The 20,437-nt window shown below is 38.3% G+C and overlaps 1 pseudogene across 1 annotated transcript; it reads left to right on the top strand.

Moving 5' to 3' along the window:
• The first annotated feature begins 15,581 nt into the window (after positions 1-15,581).
• Positions 15,582-16,794, top strand: LOC308422621 (eukaryotic translation initiation factor 4E-like; annotated as a pseudogene). The gene is made up of 2 exons: positions 15,582-15,626; positions 16,152-16,794. The product of its transcript is annotated as a eukaryotic translation initiation factor 4E-like (transcript).
• Positions 16,795-20,437: the final 3,643 nt, after the last annotated feature.

Below are 20,437 nucleotides of genomic sequence, written 5' to 3'. Positions count from 1 at the left end.
TTCGTTAGGCCATTGTTTCTGATAGCTGAGTAGTAATCCATTGTGTAAATGTACCACAATTTTTGTATCCAATCATCTACTGAAGGACATCTGGGCTCTTTCCAGCTTCTAGCTATTATAAATAGAGCTGCTATGAATATTGTGGTGCATGTGTCTTTGTTGTATGTTGGAGTATCTCTGGGGTATATGCCCAGAAGTGGAATATCTGAGTCTTCAGGTAATACTATGTCCATTTTTTCTGAGAAACAGCCAGACTGATTTCCAGAGTGGTTGTATCAGTTTACAACCCCACCAGCACTGGAGAAGTGTTCCTCTTTCTCTACAACCTCACCAGCATCTGCTGTCATCTGAGATTTGGATCTTGACCAATCTGACTGGTGTGAGGTAGAATCTCAGGGTTGTTTTGATTTGCATTTCCCTGATGGCCAAGGATATTGAGTACTTTCTGAGATGTTTCTCAGCCATTCGATATTCCTCAATTGAGAAACTTTTGTTTAAGTCTGTACCCCATTTTTAATAGGGTTGTTTGATTCTCTGGTATCTTGCTTTTTGAGTTCTTTGTATACCTTGGATATTAGGCCTCTATCTGATGTGGGGTTCATAAAGATCTTATCCCACTCTGTTGGCTGCCGTTTTGTTTTCATGATAGTGTCTTTAGCCTTACAGAAACTTTGCAATCTCATTAAGTCCCATTTTTCAATCTTTGACCTTAGAGCTCGAGCTATTGGCATTCCGTTTAGGAAATTTTCTCCTGTGCCAAGGAATTCTAAGGTTTTCCCGACTTTCTCATCTAACAGTTTCAGTGTACCTGGTTTAATGTGGAAATCTTTGATCCACTTACACTTGAGCTTTGTACAAAGAGATAAGAAAGGGTCTATGTTCATTCTTCTGCATGCTGACTGCCAGTGGAACGAACACTCTTTTTTGAATAGGCTGTCCTTTTTCTATTGAATGCTTACAGCTCCTTTGTCAAAAATCAGGTGACCATATACGTGAGGGTTCATTTCTGGATCTTCTATTCTATTCCATTGATCCACATGCCTATTTTTGTACCAGTACCATGCAGTTTTCAGCACAATTACCTTGTAATATAGCTTGAGGTCAGGGATAGTGATTCCTGCAGATGTTTTCTTGTTGTTGAGGATGGATTTCGCTATTCTAAATCTGTGATTCCAGATGAAATTGCACATTGCTCTTTCCAATTAAGTGAAAAACTGGGTTGGAATTTTGATGGGGGTTGCATTGAATCTGTAGATTGTTTTTGGTAAAATGGCCATTTTTAAAATGCTGATCCTTCCAATCCATGAGCATGGGAGAGCTTCCTCGATTTCCTTCTTTAGAAGTTTGAAGTTCTTTTTTTTTTTTTCTTTTAAATTGAACAACTTTATTTTAAAAAACAAAGATAAATGTACAGATTTTAAGCATTTTTGCATAAAAGCATACGAGTAAATTTTTATCAGTACTTGATTTTTTTAAAGGTTTGTTGAGATGGTATTAGTTACAATGAGCATTAGGTACATGCAAAACAAGATGTAACCTGGAATTAGTCAAAGTTTTCTCGGTGTGTAAAGATTAAGCATAATGGTCTTTTATTTTCTTTTTTTTTTTTCCTTGAACTTCATATAGTCTGTGAGTTGTTTCTTGGGTGTTCTGAGCTCTCTGGAATTACTATCCAATTATCAGTGACTGCATATTATGTCTGTTCTTTTGTGACTGGGTTATCTCACTCAGGATGACATTCTCTAGATGCATCCATTTTCTTAAGAATTTCATAAAGTCATTGTTTCTGATAGCTGAGTAGTACTCCATTGTGTAAATATACCACAATTTTTGTATCCATTCATCTACTGGACGACATCTGGGTTCTTTCCAGATTCTGGATATTATAAATAGAGCTACAATGAACATTGTGGTGCATGTGTCTTTGCTGTATATTGGAGAGTCTCTGGGGAATATGCTCAGAAGTGGAATAACTGGGTCTTCAGGTAGTATTATGTCCAGTTTTCTGAGGAATCGCCAGACTGATTTCCAGAGTGGTTGTACCAGTTTAAACCCCACCAACAGTTGAGAAGTGTTCCTCTTTCTCCACATCCTCACCAGCGTCTGCTGTCATCTGAATTTTTTTTTTAATTTTTTTAAATCAAAACCATTGATTTTATTTATTTTTTTTATCTAATATGTTGTTTAATAACAAATTTTTTAACAAGAAAGTAAATGTATAACCTCATACCTTCACAGAGAAAGTTTAAAACTATTTTACTTTAGGTCTGACAAAAGTCCTCATTCACTAAAACAATCTACATGCATACTAGATATCTATCATGTTAGTTAGTTGAAAAATAAAGATACTTTTTTATTTTCACCCATTACACAAAAACTAAAATATTTTCAATGATAAAATAAGCTAAGACAAATATGTATAATATATTAAACACTGCTTCTGTTATATATTCTTAATAATATATATATATATATATATATTTTTAAATTAGAATGTTTTCTTTATTTCTTGGACTTCATACAGTCTGTGAGTTGTTTCTGGGGGAGTGCAAGCCTCTGGGGTTAGCATCCCACTATCAGTGACTGCATATTATGTCTGTTCTTTTGTGACTGGGTTATCTCACTCAGGATGATCTTCTCTAGATGCAGCCATTTTCTTAGGAATTTGGTTAAGTCATTGTTTCTGGTGGCTGAGTAGTATTCCATTGTGTATATGTACCACAATTTTTGTATCCATTTGTCTTCTGAAGGACATCTGGGTTCCTTCCAGCTTCTGGCTATTATAAATAGAGCCGCTATGAACATTGTGGTGTATATATCTTTGTTGTGTATTAAAGTGTCTCTTGGGTATATGCCCAGAAGTGGAATAGCTGGGTCTTCAGGTAGTACTATATCCAATTTTCTGAGGTATCGCCAGACCGATTTCCAGAGTGGTTGTATTAGCTTGCAACCCCACCAACAGTGGAGAAGTGTTCCTATTTCTCCGCAGCCTCGCCAGCATCTGCTGTCATCTGAGTTTTGGATCTTGGCCAATCTGACTGGAGTGAGGTGGAATCTTAGGGTTGTTTTGATTTGCATTTCCCTGATGGCTAAGGATGTCCAGCACTTCCTCAGATGTTTTTCGGCCATTCAGAGTTCCTCAACTGAGAAAGATTTGTTTAGCTCTGTACCCCATTTTTTAATAGGGTTATTTGATTCTCTAGTGTCGAGCTTTTTGAGTTCCTTGTACACCTTAGATATTAGGCCTCTATCTGATGTGGTGTTGGTAAAGATCTTTTCCCATTCTGTTGGTTGCCGTTTTGTTTTCTTGACGATGTCCTTAGCCTTACAGAAACTTTGCAATCTCATTAAGTCCCATTTGTTAATGTTTGACCTTAGAGCTTGAGCCATTGGTGTTTTGTTCAGGAAATTTTCTCCTGTTCCTATGTGTTCTAAGGTTTTCCCTACTTTCTCATCTAATAATTCCAGTGTATCAGGTTTAATGTGGAGATCTTTAATCCACTTACACTTGAGCTTTGTACAAAGAGATAAGAACGGGTCTATTTTCATTCTTTTGCATGTTGAGTGCCAGTTGGACCAGCACCATTTGTTGAATAGGCTGTCTTTTTTCCATTGAATGTTTACTGCTCCTTTGTCAAAAATCAGGTGACCATATACATGAGGGCTCATTTCTGGATCTTCTATTCTATTCCATTGATCCACTTGCCTATTTCTGTACCAGTACCATGCTGTTTTCAGCACAATTGCATTGTAATATAGCTTGAGGTCAGGGATAGTGATTCCCGCTGATGTTTTTTTGTTGTTGAGGATGGATTTCGCTATTCTAGGTCTTTTGTTATTCCAGATGAAATTGCACATTGATCTTTCCAATTCCATGAAGAACTGGGTTGGAATTTTGATGGGGATTGCGTTGAATCTGTAGATTGCTTTTGGTAGGATGGCCATTTTTAAGATGTTGATCTTTCCAATCCATGAGCATGGGAGATCTTTCCATTTTCTGAGATCCTCCTCAATTTCTTTCTTAAGAGGTTTGAAGTTCTTGTCATACAGGTCCTTCACTTCCTTAGTTAGAGTCACACCAAGGTATTTCATAGTTTTTGTAACTATTGTGAAGGGTACCTTTTCCCCAATTTCTTTCTCCACATGATTGTTTTTTGAGTATAGAAAAGCAACTGATTTTTTTGAGTTAATTTTGTATCCGGCCACTTTGCTGAACTTGTTTATCAGCTGTAGGAGTTCTCTGGTGGAATTTTTGGGGTCACTCAAGTACACTATCATGTCATCGGCAAAGAGTGATGTTTTTATCTCTTCCTTTCCGATTTGTATCCCCTTGATCTCCTTTTGCTGTCTAATTGCTCCAGCCAGGACTTCCAGTACTATGTTGAATAGGTAGGGAGAGAGTGGGCAGCCTTGTCAAGTTCCTGATTTTAGTGGGATTGCTTCAAGTTTCTCGCCATTAAGTTTGATGTTGGCTGTTGGTTTGCTGTATATTGCTTTTATTATGTTTAAATATGGGCCTTGGATTCCTGTTCTTTCCAGGACTTTTAACATGAAGGGGTGTTGGATTTTGTCAAATGCTTTCGCAGCGTCTAGTGAGATGACCATGTGATTTTGGTCTTTAAGTTTGTTTATATGGTGGATTACATTGATGGATTTCCTTATGTTAAACCATCCCTGCATCCCAGGGATGAAGCCTACTTGGTCATGATGAATGATGGTTTTGATGTGTTCTTGGATTCGGTTTGCAAGGATTTTGTTGAGTATTTTTGCATCAATGTTCATAAGTGAGATTGGTCTGAAGTTCTCTTTCCTTGTAGGGTCTTTGTGTGGCTTAGGTACGAGGGTTATTGTAGCCTCAAAAAATGAGTTGGGTAATATTCCATCTGATTCTATCTTTTGGAATAGCTTGGTGAATATTGGTGTTATATCCCCAATAAATGTCTGATAAAATTCTGCACTGAACCCGTCTGGACCTGGGCTTTTTTTGGTTGGGAGGCTTTTGATGACTTCTTCTATTTCTTTAGGTGTTATAGGGTTATTTAGATGGTTTACTTGGTCCTGGTTCAACTTTGGTACCTTGTATCTGTCTAGGAATTCGTCCATTTCCTCCAGATTTTCCAATTTTGTGGAGTATAAGTTTTTGTAGTAGGATCTGATGATTTCTTGAATTTCCTTAGTTTCAGTTGTTATGTCACCACTTTCCTTTCTGATTTTGTTAATTTGGATACTCTCTCTTTGCCCTTTAGTTAGTCTGGCTAGGGGTTTATCAATCTTGTTGATTTTCTCAAAGAACCAACTCTTTGTTTTGTTGATTTTTTCAATGGTTTTTTTTGTTTCTATTTGGTCTATTTCTGCCCTAATTTTGATTATTTCTTGCCGTCTACTCTTTTTGGGAAATCTGCTTCCTTTTGTTCTAGGGCTTTTAGCTGTGCTGTCAGGTTGCTGATGTGAGCTCTCTCCAGTTTCTTCTTGGAGGCACTTAGGGCAATGAGTTTTCCTCTCAATACTGCTTTCATTGCATCCCATAGGTTTGGGTATGTTGTGTTTTCATTTTCGTTGAATTCTAGAAAATCCTTAATTTCTTTCTTTATTTCTTCTTTGACCCTGCTATCCTTTAGCAGAGTGTTGTTTAGTTTCCATGTGTATGTGGGCATTTTGTTGTCTTTGTTGTTGTTAAAGACCAGCCGTAGACCATGGTGATCTGAGAGGATGCATGGGAGTATTTCAATCTTCTTATATCGATGAAGGCTCGTTCTGTGTCCAATTATGTGGTCAATTTTCGAGAAGGTGCCATAGGGTGGTGAGAAGAAGGTGTATTCTTTTACTTTAGGATAGTAGGTTCTGTATATATCTATTAATTCTAGTTGGTTCAAAGTCTCTGCTAGTTTTGCAGTGTCCTTGTTCAGTTTTTGTTTCCCTGATCTGTCCATTGGTGAGAGTGGGGTGTTAAAGTCTCCCACTATTATTGTGTGGGGTGAGATGTATTTTTTGAGCTTTAGTAGAGTTTTTTTATGAATGTGGGTGATTTTTTATTTGGAGCATATATGTTAAGGATTGAGAGTTCCTCCTGACAGATTTCCCCGGTAATGAGTAAAAAGTGTCCTTCTTTATCTTCTTTGATAACTTTTGGTTGGAAATTTACTTTATTCGATATTAGAATAGCCACTCCAGCTTGCTTCTTGGAGCTGTTTGCTTGGAAGTTTTTTTCCCACCCTTTTACTGTGAGATAGTGTCTGTCTCTGTCTCTGAGATGAGTTTCCTGTATGCAGCAAAAGGCTGGATTTTGTTTATGTATCCAGTCTGATAGTCTGTGTCTCTTTATTGGGGAGTTGAGCCCATTTATGTTAATAGATATCAAGGAATAGTTGTTTCTGTATCCTGCCATTTTTGTTTTTTTGGGTTGAGTTGTGTCCGTGTTTTTTTTCTTCTTTTAGTTTTCTTGTTTAGGAGTTTTCTTGTTTTTACTAGGCTGTATTTTCCCTCCTTGTATTGGGTTTTCCACCTATAATTCGTTGTAGTGCTGGGTTTGTGGTCAGATATTGTGTGAATTTTGACTTGTCTTGAAATATCTTTGTCTCTCCATCGATGGTGATTGATAGTTTTGCTGGGTATAGCAGCTTGGGCTGGCACTTGTGCTCTCTTAAGGAGTGCATGATGTCTGTCCAGGCTCTTCTAGCTTTCATAGTCTCTGTTGAGAAATCGGGTGTGAGTCTGATTGGTCTGCCTTTATATGTTACCTGACCTTTTTCCCTTACTGCTTTTAGTATTCTTTCTTTACTTTGGGCACTTGATGTTTTTACTATTATGTGTTGGGAGGTATTTCTTTTCTGGTCCAACCTATTTGGAGTTCTGAAGGCTTCTTTTATGCTCGTGGTCATCTCATTCTTGAGGGTAGGGAAGTTTTCTTCTATGATTTTGTTGAAGATATTTACTGTGCCTCTTAGTTGATACTCTTCTCCCTCTTCTATTCCTATTATCCTTAGGTTAGGTCTTCTCATTGTGTCTTGTATTTCCTGGACATTTTGGGTTAGGAGCTTTTTGTTTTTTGCATCTTCTCTGGCTGTTTTGTCTATGTTTGCAATGTTGTCTTCTGCCCCCGAGATTCTCTCCTCGATCTCTTGTAATCTGTTGGAAATGCTTGCTTCTGTGACTCCTGATTTCTTTTTTTGGTGTTCTGACTCTAGGGTTATCTCTTTTAGCGCTTTTTTTATTGTGTCAATTTCTGTTTTAATTTCCCTCTTCCATTCCTTTATTTCCTTTGTTCTGTTTTCGTCTCGTTCTTTGAGTTCTTTGAGTGTTTTTCTTGTTTCTTCTTTAAAAGCTTCTGAATCTTTCTGCTTTTCCTCCCTTTCTTGTTTAAGTAACTCTATCAGCGTCTTGAGGCATGTTTTCAGGTCTGTGTCTTCTTTCTCTGGAGTGTTTGGAATTCCTATGTTTGCTACTATCGGAGAGCTGGGTTCTGGTGTTGCTAGATTGTCTTGGTTTCCTTGGGATATACTCTTTCTCTTTCCTCTTGCCATTTTGTTGTCAGTGATATGTTCTTGCCTTTCCCTTGTATCTGGTCTGTGTCCCTGGTACACTTTCTGTGTGCACTCCTCAGAGATCTCTCTACTCCCCAGCAGCCCATGTTCCGGGTGGCAGCTGGGCCAGGCTCTGCTTGCGTACTGAAGTCACCTCCGGGTGGGAACAGATGTTCCTAAGATTTGTTCCTGGTCACAGTAGCTCAGCCTGTACGAGCAGCCTTTCCGGCTGGTGGTTGGGCCAGGCTCTGCTCTGCGACCTGAAGTCCTCTCCGGGTGGGAACAGAAGTTCCTAAGATCTGTTCCCGGTTACTGGATCGGGGAGGACAGGGCAGGTCAGGGCAGGGGGTGCCCTTTCCGTGTGCACTCCGCAGAGATCCCTCTGCTCCCCCGCAGCCTAGGTCTCCCACTCACCAGTTGCTCAGCCTGTACGAGCCGCCTTTCTGGCTGGAGCCGCCTTTCCAGCTGGTGGTTGGGCCAGGCTCCAGAAGTTTGAAGTTCTTGTCATACAAGTCCTTCACTTGCTTAGATAGAGTCACACCAAGGCATTTCATAGTTTTTGTGACTATTGTAAAGGGTATCTTTTACCTAATTTCTTTCTCGACATTTTTGTCCTTTGAATATAGGAAGGCTACTGATTTGTTTGAGTTAATTTTGTATCCAGCCACTTTGCTGAACTTGTTTATCAGCTGTAGGAGTTCTCTTGTGGAATTTGTGGGGTCCCTTAAGTACACTATCATGTCATCTGCAAATAGTGATGTTTTTACTTCTTTCTTTCCAATTTGTTTCCCTCTGATTTCTTTTTGCTGTCTAAATGCTCCAGCTAGGACTTTCAGTACTATGTTGAATACGTAGGGGGAGAGTGGGCAGCCTTGTCGAGTCCCTGATTTTAGTGGGATTGCTTCAAGTTTTCCACCATTAAGTTTGATGATGGCTGTTGGTTTGCTGTATATTGCTTTTATTATATTTGGGTATGGGCCTTGGATTCCTGTTCTTTCCAAGACTTTTAACATGAAGGGCTGTTGAATTTTGGCAAATGCTTTCTCAGCATCTAGTGAGATGACCATGGGTTTTTTTTTCCTTTGAGTTTGTTTATATGGTGGATTACATTGATGGATATCTGTATGTTAAACCATCCCTGCATGCCAAGGTTGAAGCCTACTTGATCATGGTGAATGATCCTTTTGATGTGTTCCTGGATTCGGTTTGCAAGGATTTTGTTGAGTATTTTTGCATCAGTGTTCATAAGTGAGATTGTTCTGAGGTTCTCTTTCCTTGTAGGGTCTCTGGGTAGTTTAGAAATGAGGGTTATTGTAGCCTCAAAAAATGATTTTGGTAGTTTTCCATCTGATTCTACTTTGTGGAATAGTTTGGAGAGTATTGGTATTATGTCCTTAATAAATGTCAGATAAAATTCTGCACTAAACGCATCTGGACCTGGGCTTTTTTTTGGTTGGAAGTCTTTTGATGACTGCCTCTTTTTCTTTAGGTGTTATGGGATTATTAAATGGTTTACCTGGTCCTGATTTAACTTTAGTACCTTGTATCTGTTAGGAATTCATCCATTTCCTCCAGATTTTCCAGCTTTTTTGAGTATAGGCTTTTGTAGTAGGATCTGATGATTTCTTGAATTTCCTCTGTTTCAGTTGTTATTTCTCCACTTTCCTTTCTGATTTTGTTAATTTGTATACTCTCTCTTTGTCCTCTAGTTAGTCTGGCTAAGGGTTTATCAATCTTGTTGATTTTTCTCAAAGAAGCAGCTCTTGGTATTGTTGATTCTGTCGATAGTTCTTTTTGTTTCTATTTGGTCTATTTCTGCCCCAAGTTTGATTATTTCTTGCTGACTACTCCTCTTGGGTGTATCTGCTTGCTTTTGTTCCTGAGCTTTCAACTGTGCTGTCAAGTTGCTGGTGTATGCTCTCTCCAGTTTCTTTTTGGAAGCACTCTTATCTATGAGTTTTCCTCTCAGTACTGCTTTCATTGTATCCCATAGGTTTGGGTATGTTGTGTTTTTATTTTCATTGAATTCTAGAAAATCCTTGATTTCTGTCTTTATTTCTTCATTGACCCTGCTATCTTTTAACAGAGCATTGTTTAGTTTCCATGTGTATGTGGGCTTTTTGTTGTCTTTGTTGTTGTTAAAGACTAGCCTTAGACCATGGTGGTCCGAGAGGATGCATGGGAGTATTTAAATCTTCTTATATCTATTGAGGCTCATTTTGTGACCAATTATGTGGTCAGTTTTTGAGAAGGTGCCATGAGGTACTGAGAAGAAGGTGTATTCTTTTTTTTTTTTTTTAGGATGATATGTTCTGTAGGTATCTATTAATTACAGTTGGTTTATCACCTCTGCTAGTTTTACAGTGTCCTTGTTTAGTTTTTCTTTCCCTGATCTGTCCATTGGTGAGAGTGGGGTATTGAGTTCTCCCACTATTATTGTGTGGGGCACAATGTATTTTTTGAGCTTTAGTAGGTAGAGCTTTTATGAATATGGGTGCTTTTGTATTTGGATCATATATGTTAAGGATTGAGAGTTCCCCCTGACAGATTTCCCCTGTAATGAGTAAAAAGTGTCCTTCTTTACCTTTTTTGATAACTTTTGGTTGGAAATTTACTTAATTCGATATTAGAATGGCGACTCCAGCTTGCTTCTTGGGGCCATTTCTTGGAGTTTTTTTTTCCACCCTTTTACTCTGAGATAGTGTCTGTCTTTGTCTCTGTGATGAGTTTCTTGTATGCAAAAAATTCCTGGGTTTTGTTTACGTATCTAGTCTAACAGCCTATGTATTTTTATTGGAAAATTGAGTCCATTTATGTTAACAGATATCAAGGAATAGTGGTTGCTGTTTCCTGCTATTTTTGCATTTGGAGGTTGAACTGTGCCTGTATGTCTTTCTTCTTTTGGTGTTCTTGCTTAGAAGTGTTCTTGTTTTTATTGGGATGTAGTTCCCCTCGTTGTAATTGGTTTTCCACCTATAATTCATTGTGGTGTTGGGTCTGTGGTCAGATATTGTATAAATTTAGTTTTGTCTTGGAATATCTTAGTCTCTCCATCTATCGTGATTGAGAGTTTTGCTGGGTATAGAAGTTTTGGCTGGCACCTGTGCTCTCTTAGGGTCTGCATGATGTCTGACCAGGCTTTTCTAGCTTTCATAGTCTCTGTTGAGAAATCGGGTATGATTCTGATTAGTCTGCCTTTATAAGTTACATGGCCTTTTTCCCTTAATGCTTTTAATATCTTTTCTTTACTTTGGGTACTTGGTGTTTTGACTATTATGTATTGGGAGGAGTTTCTTTTCTGATCCAATCTATTTGGCGTTCGGTAGGCTTCTTTTATGCTCATGGTCATCTCATTCTTAAGGGTAGGGAAGTTTTCTTCTATGATTTTGTTGAAGATATTTACTGTGCCTCTTAGTTGATATTCTTCACCCTTTTCTATTCCTATTATCCTTAAGTTTGGTCCTCTCATTGTATCCTGGATCTTCTGGACATTTTGGGTTAGGAGCTTTCTGGTTATTGCATCTTCTCTGACTGTTTTGTTTATGTTTTCAATGTTGTCTTTGACCCCTGAGATTCTCTCTTCCATCTCTTGTAGTCTATTGGAAATGCTTGCATCTGTGACTCCTGATTTCTTTTTTAGGTGTTCTACCTCTAGGGTTATCTCTTTTAGTGTTTTCTTTGTTGTGTCAATTTCTGTTTTAAATTCCATCTTCCATTCCTTCATCTCTTTGGTTCTGTTTTCCTCTAGTTCTTTGAGTTCTTTGAGTGTTTTTCTTGTTTTCTCTTTAAAAGCTTCTGATTCTTTTTGCTTTTCCTCCCATTCTTGTTTAAGGATCTCTATCATCGTCTTGAAATATGATTTTAGGTCTGTGTCTTCTTTTTCTGGTGTGTTTGGCATTCTGCTGTTTGCTGTGATGGGATAGCTGGGTACTGGTGTTGCCAGGTTGTTTTGGTTTCCCTGGGGTATGTTCTTTCTCTTTTCTCTGGCCATCAGTTCTGTGTCCCTGAATCACTGCTGGCTCACTGCTGGCTCACTGCTGTTGCACTGGCTCACTGCTGATCCTGGTGGCAGGTGGTCTGAGTGTGGTTCCCACTCCTTGTTGTTCAGCTGCAAATAGCCTGATGAGGGTTACTGGTTCCCTGGAGCAAGCTGGGGGGGGGAAGGGGGAAGCAGGGGACCACACCCTGGCTCAGGGTTCCCATGCACATTTTATCACAATTGATCTGTAATACACCTGGAAGTCAGGAATGGTAATTCCTGCAGAAGTTCTCTTATTGTTGAGAATAGTTTTAGCTGTCCTAGGTTTTTTGTTATTTCAAATGAATTTGCATATTGCTCTTCTTAACTCTATAAAGAATTGGGTCGGAATTTTGATGGGGCTTGCATTGACTCTACAGATTGCTTTGGCAGAATGGCCCTTTTTACTATGTTGATCCTTCCAATCCATGAGCATAGGAGATTTTTCCATCTTCTAAGATTTTTTTTTTCAAATTTCTTCTTCAGAGATTTTAAGTTTTTGTCATACAGATCTTTCACTTGTTTACTTAAGGTCACACCAAGGTATTTCATACTGTTTGCAACTATTGTGAAGGGTGTTTTTTTCCTAATTTCTTTTTCAGCATGTTTATCATTTGGGTAGAGGAAGGCTACTGATTTGTTGGATTTAATTTTATACCCAATCACTTTGCTGAAATTGCTTATCCACTGTATAAGTTCTCTTGTGAATTTTTTTGGGGTCACTTATGTATAATATTAATCAACTACAAATAGGAATATTTTGACTTCTTCCTTTCCAACTTCTATCCCTTTGACTTCCTTTTGCTTTCTAGCTGTTCTGGCCAGGAATTCCAGTACTATATTGAATAGGTAAAGGGAGAGTGGGCAGCCTTGTCTAGTCCCCCATTTTAGTGAGATTGCTTGAAGTTTCTCACCATTTAGTTTGATGTTGGCTACCAGTTTGATGTATATTGCTTTTAAAATATTTAGGAATGGGCCTTGAAGCCCTAATTTTTCAAAGACTTTTAACAAGAAGGGGTGTTGAATTTTGTATTTTATTTTATTTCATTATTTTTTTTATTCTTTTATTGGATATTTTCTATATTTCCATTTCAAATGCTACCTTCTTCCCCTGTCCCACAGCCCCTCCCTCTCTTCTTGTTTCCATGAAAGTGTACCCTTTCACAACCACCCTATCTACCTCAGTGCCTTAGCATTCTCCTACACTGAGAATATGTGCCTTAACTGGACCAAAGGCCTGTTCTCCCACTGATGCCAGATAATATGCAACTGGAGCCATGGGTCTCTCCAGGTGTGCTCAATGGTTGGTGTTTTAGTCCATGTGATTTGTGGAGGGTTTGCTTGGTTGATAATGTTGTTCTTCCCCGAGATTGTAAACCCTTTGACCTCCTTCAGTCCTTTCTTTAGCTCTGACCTTTGGTCAACAGAAGCAATCAAATGTGTAAAGGCCATCATTAAACCACAATGAACAAGAGCCAATATGGCACCCTCATGGCTCAGTTATCCACTAAAGTGAGCCCAGGAAATCTTAACACAGCTAAATCACAATGACTTTAAATCTAACCTTATGAAGGAAGAATGTTTCTCAAGGGGAAAAGGCCAAACAACATATCAAAGCACTCTTACTAAACTAATACCTGACTTCGAAACTGAGACTTTAAAAACCACAAAGATCTGGGCAGATTATTTGAAGCCTCTAAGAGACCATAGATGCCATCCCAGAATACTATACCCAGTAAAACTTTCGATTACCATAGATGGAGGAAACAAGACATTTCATGTTAAATTCAGCCCTACCCAGGATACTAGAAGGAAACTCCAACTCAAGAAGTTCAACTGCACCCAAGAAACCGCAGCAAATAAAGTCACACAAGTAAATCCAAAAGAAGGAACACACACACACACACACACACACACACACACACACACACACACACACACTCACATACACATATACTACTACTGAAAGACCCCAGGACTGCGGAAGCCCCTCACTCAAGTACCAGGATACAAGAACCCAAGAACTCACGGAGAGCCTATATTGCTGTAATCAGGCAAGAGGTTTATTTCCAGAGCTCTCAGGACACCAGGTGTCCCACACAGGAGATAGAGGAGTCGACTCTAAACTCACTTGGGGGAACATCTTTATAGGGAAAATTACATAGGCAGTTAGCAACGGGCATTGTTTTTTTGTTTTTTTTGTTTTTTTGTTTTTTTTGTTTTTTTTCAAATTGGCACACTGTCCATTTTGGATACGATTCAACTCTAGGTCACTCACTTTTGGAGCACACTGACCTTCATACTTTGTTTCTCTCAGGATTGCAAGGCTAGCCCAAACCTTATCAAGTCTAGTTGGTATGGGTTTGGGCCATTTCTTTAAACAAGTTATTTTGTTCTTAGCCTTGAAGCATACTTGTCCTCAAGGCAGGGTCAGTGGGGCCAACTTGAAATTTTAACTCTTTCACTCTCATCAATATTAATAATAGAAATTAAAGATAAGTAGTCTTTAATGTATCTCAATATTGACAAACTCAATTCACCAAGAAAAATTCATGGACTATCAGGATGGATGGGAAAATGAGATCCATTATTGTGCTGCATACAAAAAACACATTTCTGTGGCATGCATGTTAGGGTCTACCTATGGTTCTGCAGAGTTCATTTTCTCCCTCTCTGGGTATCCAGGTGCTACTGTACACAGGACCAGAAAAATGAAAGACAGTCAGGAAGAATTAAGCATGCAGAGTCTGGAAGAATGAATCAGAGTCTCTGATCCATAATATTCAGAGAAAAATAAGTCTACTAATAGGACATCTCAATTCTGAATATCTATGCTCCAAATGCAGCGACACCCACATTTGTAAAAGAAACATCACTAAAGCTTAAATCATACATCGAATCTCACACATCATTTGGGAAAGAAACACCCTACTCTCACAAATGAACAGCCATCCAGACATAAATTAAATAGAAAAATAATGAAAGAGATATTATAACTCAAAGAGACCTGACAGAACATTTCACCGAACACAAAAGTATTTACCTTCTTCTCAGCACCACGCAGCAATTCCCAACAGATGCAAGTCCCAACAGATACAAGAAAATTGAAATAACCCCTTGTGTTTTATCAAACTACCATGGTATAAACCTGGACTTCAACACAAGAGAAACAACAGAAATCCTACAAGTTCATGGAATGTGAACAACGCTCTACTCAATGTTCACTTTGCCAGAAAAAAATTAAAGAAAGAGGTTAAAAACTTTCTAGAATTCAATGGAAATAAATATGCAATATACCAAAACTTATGGGACACAATGAAACCATTGCTAAGAAGAGTGTTCACAGCACTAAGTGACTTCATTAAAAAAAAAATTGGAAAGATCTCACATTAACAAATTAACAGCACATCTGAGAGCTCTACAGCAAAAAGAAGTAAACACACCTAAGAAAAATAGATGGCAGACAATAATTAAATAAGGCTGAAATCAATAAAATAGAAACAAACAGAATAATACAATAAATCAATAAAATTAAGAGCTGATTCTTTGAGAAAATAAACAAAATAAACTCTTAACCAAACTAACTAAAAAGCAGAGAAATAATATCCAAACTAATAAAATCAGAAATTAAAAGTAGCAAATAACAGACACTGAGGAAATCCAAAGAATTATTAATTTTTATGTCAAAAACAAATGCCACAAAATTGGAAAATCTAAACTAAATCGATTATTTTCTTGATAGACACCACTTACCAAGCTAAATCAAGATCAGGTAAACAATGTAAACAGACCTGTAGACCCTAATGAAATAGAAGCAGTAATTTAAAGTCTCCCAACTACAAAAGATTCATGGTCAAAACATTTTAGTGTAGAATTCTACAAGATGTTTAAAGAAGAGTTAATGCCAATAATTCTCTAATTATCCTACAAAATCAGAGGAAATATTTTCAAATTTATCTTATGGAGCCATAGTCAACTTGATATTTAAATCACACAACAGTCACCTTCATAATGTCTTGGTTGAGTCTTTGTGTGGTTCAGATATGAAGGTGACTGTTGTGGCTTATACAGTAAAAAAACTTCTGCAGGTATCACTATCCCTGATTTCAAGTTGCATTAAGGAGCAATAATGATAAAATGAAATACATGGTACTGTTATAAAGACAGACATATTGACCAATCAAATCGAATTAAAAAACAGATGTAAGTCTATGAATAATTATTGAGTTTTGTCAAAGAAGCCAAAATTATATAATGGTAAAAGGAATCTTCCACAAATAATGCTTGTCTAACTGAAGGTCTGCTTGTACAAGAATGCAAATAGATTGATATCTATCACCCTGCACAGTACTCAAGCCCAAGATCAAAGACCTCAACATAAAACAGTATTCACTGAATGTGACAGAAGAGAAGATGCCATAAGGACACTTGCTCATCTATGTCCTTAGTAACTGTATTTGTAATATCCAGAAACTCAAAACAACTTAGATGTCTCTCAACCAAAGAAAGGATAAAGAAATTGTGCTACATTTACACAATAGAGTATTACTCAGCCATTAAAAACAAAGACATCTTGAGATTAGATCGACCTAAGATGGCGACTGTGGAACCAGGGACCGGAAACCACCGCATCACTAATCAATCCCCCACCTGCAAAACAAATTAAAACAGAGTCTAGTCAGGAAGTTGATAAGCCAGGACACTGTATTAATCATTCTCTGCAGAACAGGTGGGCATTCTGGTTTATTTAAAAAATGATAAAAGCAAATCTTGGCAAACTTCAATTCATCTCTAAGTTTGATACTATTGAAGACTTTGGGACTATATATAACCATATCCAGTTGTCTAGAATTTAATGCCTGGCTGTGACTACTGACTTTTAAAGGATGCCATTGATCCTATGTGGGAAGATGAGAAAAACAAACAGGGAGGATGATGGCTAAAATTACATTGAACAAGCAGCAGAGGGGAAGTAACCTTGATCATGTTTGACTAGAGACACTGCTGTGCCTTTTTGGAGAATATTTTGATGACTACAGTGATGATATGTCTGGAGCTGTGGTCAGTGTCAGAGCTAAAGATGAAAGGATGGCATTATGGACTACTGAATGTGAAAACAAAAATTCATTCTAACACATATGGAGGGTATACAAGGAAAGATTAGGACTTCCTCTGAAGATAGTGATTGGTTATCAGTCCCATGTCGACACAGCTACAGAGGGTGGTTCTTCCACTGAATATAGGTTTGTTTTTTAAGAAAAAACCTTCTGAGTGAATTTTCACAGGAGACTGCATCACTCAGTCAACACTGGGAGCTGAGCCAATGCCTCATCCTAACAGAGTGAACTGCACTGAGGTTGATTCCATCCACGTGTTTCTATGATATAAGAGAAGTCTCATTCACTTTTGTCTTGTACTTCTGTGTTCAGTCTCTTCCCCCACCCCCAATTTTTGCCAGTGTATCTACTGTTTCAATTAAAAAATTACTGTATATGTCACCCCAGAACCTGCATATGTTCCTGGCCCACTCTGTAACAGCTGGTTAGAATTACCATGACACATATATTTGCTTTTCCACAGTATTCATAAAAGAACTTGCAGGAAAAGTTCTGTGTTTTTTTTTTCCACTCCACAGAGGAGCAGATTTTGCTTGTATGAGTCTAAGTACAGCTGTCTAATAACCTTTTATTTCCTGTCATAGCATTGTCCTTGCTGACCTCTTAATGATGGCTGCTAGATTTAAATTTATTTGCTTACCTCCTTGATAGCATTAGTGATTCTGATTAGAGTTTTTCATTTTGCTTTTGTTTTTTTTTTTTCTTCACATAATAGCAGTAAAGAATCCAGGAATATGACAGAAAGATAGAGTAAACATTAAAGTTGTGCACTCTTTGGTAACTTTTTGTTACAAATTTATTCATTTCACTCAAATCAGTGATGCATGTGCGATCCCTAAACATAATTGTGAACTGTAAAAATGTAACACCACAATTACATTCCTAACTAGAACTGGTATGTTTTCTCTTGTATCTTTATGCTGTACTTTAACACTTCATATTATAGGTTAATTTTCCTTGGTGATGGTAGCTCAAGTAGAAAAGCAGTTCCATATTAAGTCAGTGTACAAAACTGTAAATAAAATGTGAATTGTCTTAAAAATAAAAAAAAAAGTGATATCATGAAATTTGCAGGCAAATGGATAGAACTAGAAAACATCCTGTGTTATGTTACCCACACCCAGAAAGATAAACATGGTGTAAGCAGATATTATTCAAAATGTACAGGATGACCATGCTACAAAACACACACCCAAAGAATCTAAGTAGCAAGAATAGGTAAAAAAGGAAATAAATTAGACATGGGAGTTGTGGAGGTGAAGGGAGCATATTGGGTTACGAAGGGGCAAGGATGAAAACAAGAGGAATAAGTTTAAGCCAGGGGATAGAGAGAGAATAGGGAGAGACAACCAGATTGGGGTGGGGCATCTCTGGAATGAACTAGAAATCTAGGACAAAGAGAACTCCCAGGAATATGTTTTGGGTGACCATTGCCAAGATTTTTATCAATGGAGGATATGGAATCTAATTCAGCTGTTTCCTGCAACCAGGTAAAATTGCCAGTGGAGGGATTGGGACACCAATCTAGCCACACAACCTTAGAACCACAACTTGTGCAGCCTACAACACTTGCAAGAGTAATGATGGAGCAGAATTTGAAGGAAGGGCCAACCAATGACTGGCTCAGCATGAGACCTATGCGATGAGCAGGAGCCCACCTCAGACACTATTAATGATATTCTGATTTACTTATAAACAGGAGCCTAGCATAACTGTAATCAGAGAGGCATCACCAAGTGACTGACAGATACAGATGCAAAGACACACAGTGAACTATTAAGAGGAGCTTGGGAAATCCTGTGGAAGATGGAGAGGAGGGGAACCAGAGAGGCCAAGGACATAGCAAGAAAACCTACAGAATCAGCTAAACCTGGACCCACAGAAGCTCACAGAGTATAAACTGCCAGCCAGAGAAAATACAAGGAATGGATCTAGCCCATCTGCACAGACAGGTATGACAGTTGTGAAGTTGTGGGTCTTAATCTGGAACTGCTAAAACAGGAACAACAGCTGTCTCTGACTAATCTGTTTGACTTTGAATCTCTTCCCTCTAACTAAACTGCCTCATCTAGCCTCAATAGAAGATGTGCCTAGTCTTTTATTTTTTTCAAATTTATTGGATATTCTCTGTATTTAGATTTAAAACATTATACCCTTACCCCCACTATTATCTCCCCTACCACACTCCTTGTTTCCATGAAGGTGCTCCCTCTCCCAACCACCCTCTCCCACCTCAGCGCCTTGGCTTTCACCTACACTAGAAAAAATGAGACTCCACTAGACAAAAGGCCTCTTCTCCATTGGTGCCAGACAATGCTATCCTCTGCTACATATGCAAATGGAGACATGGGTCTCTCCATGTGTACTCATTGGTTGGTGATTTAGTCCCTGGAAGTTCTAAAGGATTTGAGTGGTTGATAATGTTCTTATTCCCCTGGGGTTGAAACCCTTTCAGCTCCATCAGTCCTTTCTCTAACTCTTTCTTTGGTGTCCCCCTGTTCAGTCTGATGGTTATCCTCCTATGTATCAGTACGGCTCTGGTACAGCCTCTGAAGAAGCATACATATTAGTCTCCTACTAGTAAGCACTTCTTGGCATCAGAAATAGTGACTGGGTTTGCAGGTTGCATATGAGATGGATCCCCAGGTGAAGCAGTAACTGAATGATCTTTTCTTCAATCCCTGCTCCTCTATTTGTCATTGTATTTCCTCAGGAAGAAGTTTTGTTCCCCTTCTAAGAAGAACTGAGGCATTCATATTCCAGTCTTTCTTCTCTTTTGAGGTGCATAAGGTCTGTGAATTGTTTCTTGGGTATTCAGAGCTTTTGGGGGGCTGGTAGCTGCTTAACACTGAGTGTATACCATGTGTGTTCTTTTGTGACTGGTTTACCTCACTCAGGGTAAGAATTTCTAGTTCCATCCATTTGCCTAAGAATTTCATAAAGCCATTGTTTCTAATAGCATAATTTATAATTTCTGAGAAACTTCCAGACTGATTTACAGAGTAGTTATACCAGCTTGCAATCTCACCAACACCGGAATTTCGCCACATCCTTGCCAGCACCTGCTTTCACCCAAGTTTTGATCTTAGCCATTCTGACTGGAGTGAGGTAGAATCTCAGGGTTGGTTTGATTAGCATTTCCCTGATAACTAGAGATGTTGAATGTTTCTTTGGGTGTTTCTCAGCCATTCAATATTCCTTGGTTTAGAATTCTTTGTTTAGCTCTGTACCCCATTTTTAAGTTTATTTGATGCTCTGGAATCTAACTTCTTGAGTTCTTTGAATATATTGGATATTAGCCCTCTATCAGATGTAGAATTGGTACAGTTTCTTTCACAAGGTGTTGGTTGTCATTTTGTCCCTTTGAGAGTGTCCTTTGCCTTACATAAGCTTTGCAGTTTCATCAGGTTTCACCTGTAGATTCTTGATCTTAGAGCACAAGCCATTGCTGTTCTGTACCCTGTGCCTATGTGTTGTAAGATCTTTCCCACTTTCTTTTCTAGTAGTTTGCATGTACCTGGTTTTATGTGGAGGTCTGTGATTCACTTGCAATTGAGCTTTGTACAAGGAGATAAGAAGGGATTGGTTTGTATTCTTCTGCATGCTGCCAGTTGAACCAGCACCATTTGTTGATGAGGTTGTTCATTATTTTCCATTGACAGTTTTTAGCTCCTCTATCAAATATCAAGTGATCATGTGAGTGTGGGTTCATTTCTAGGTCTTTAATTCTGTTCCACTGAACTATGTGCCTGTCTCTGTGCCAATATAATGCAGTTTTTTAT

The sequence above is a fragment of the Micromys minutus genome (assembly GCF_963924665.1).
Source record: "Micromys minutus genome assembly, chromosome: 7".
Lineage (NCBI taxonomy): Eukaryota > Metazoa > Chordata > Mammalia > Rodentia > Muridae > Micromys > Micromys minutus.
This window is presented reverse-complemented; position numbering and strand designations above follow the sequence as displayed.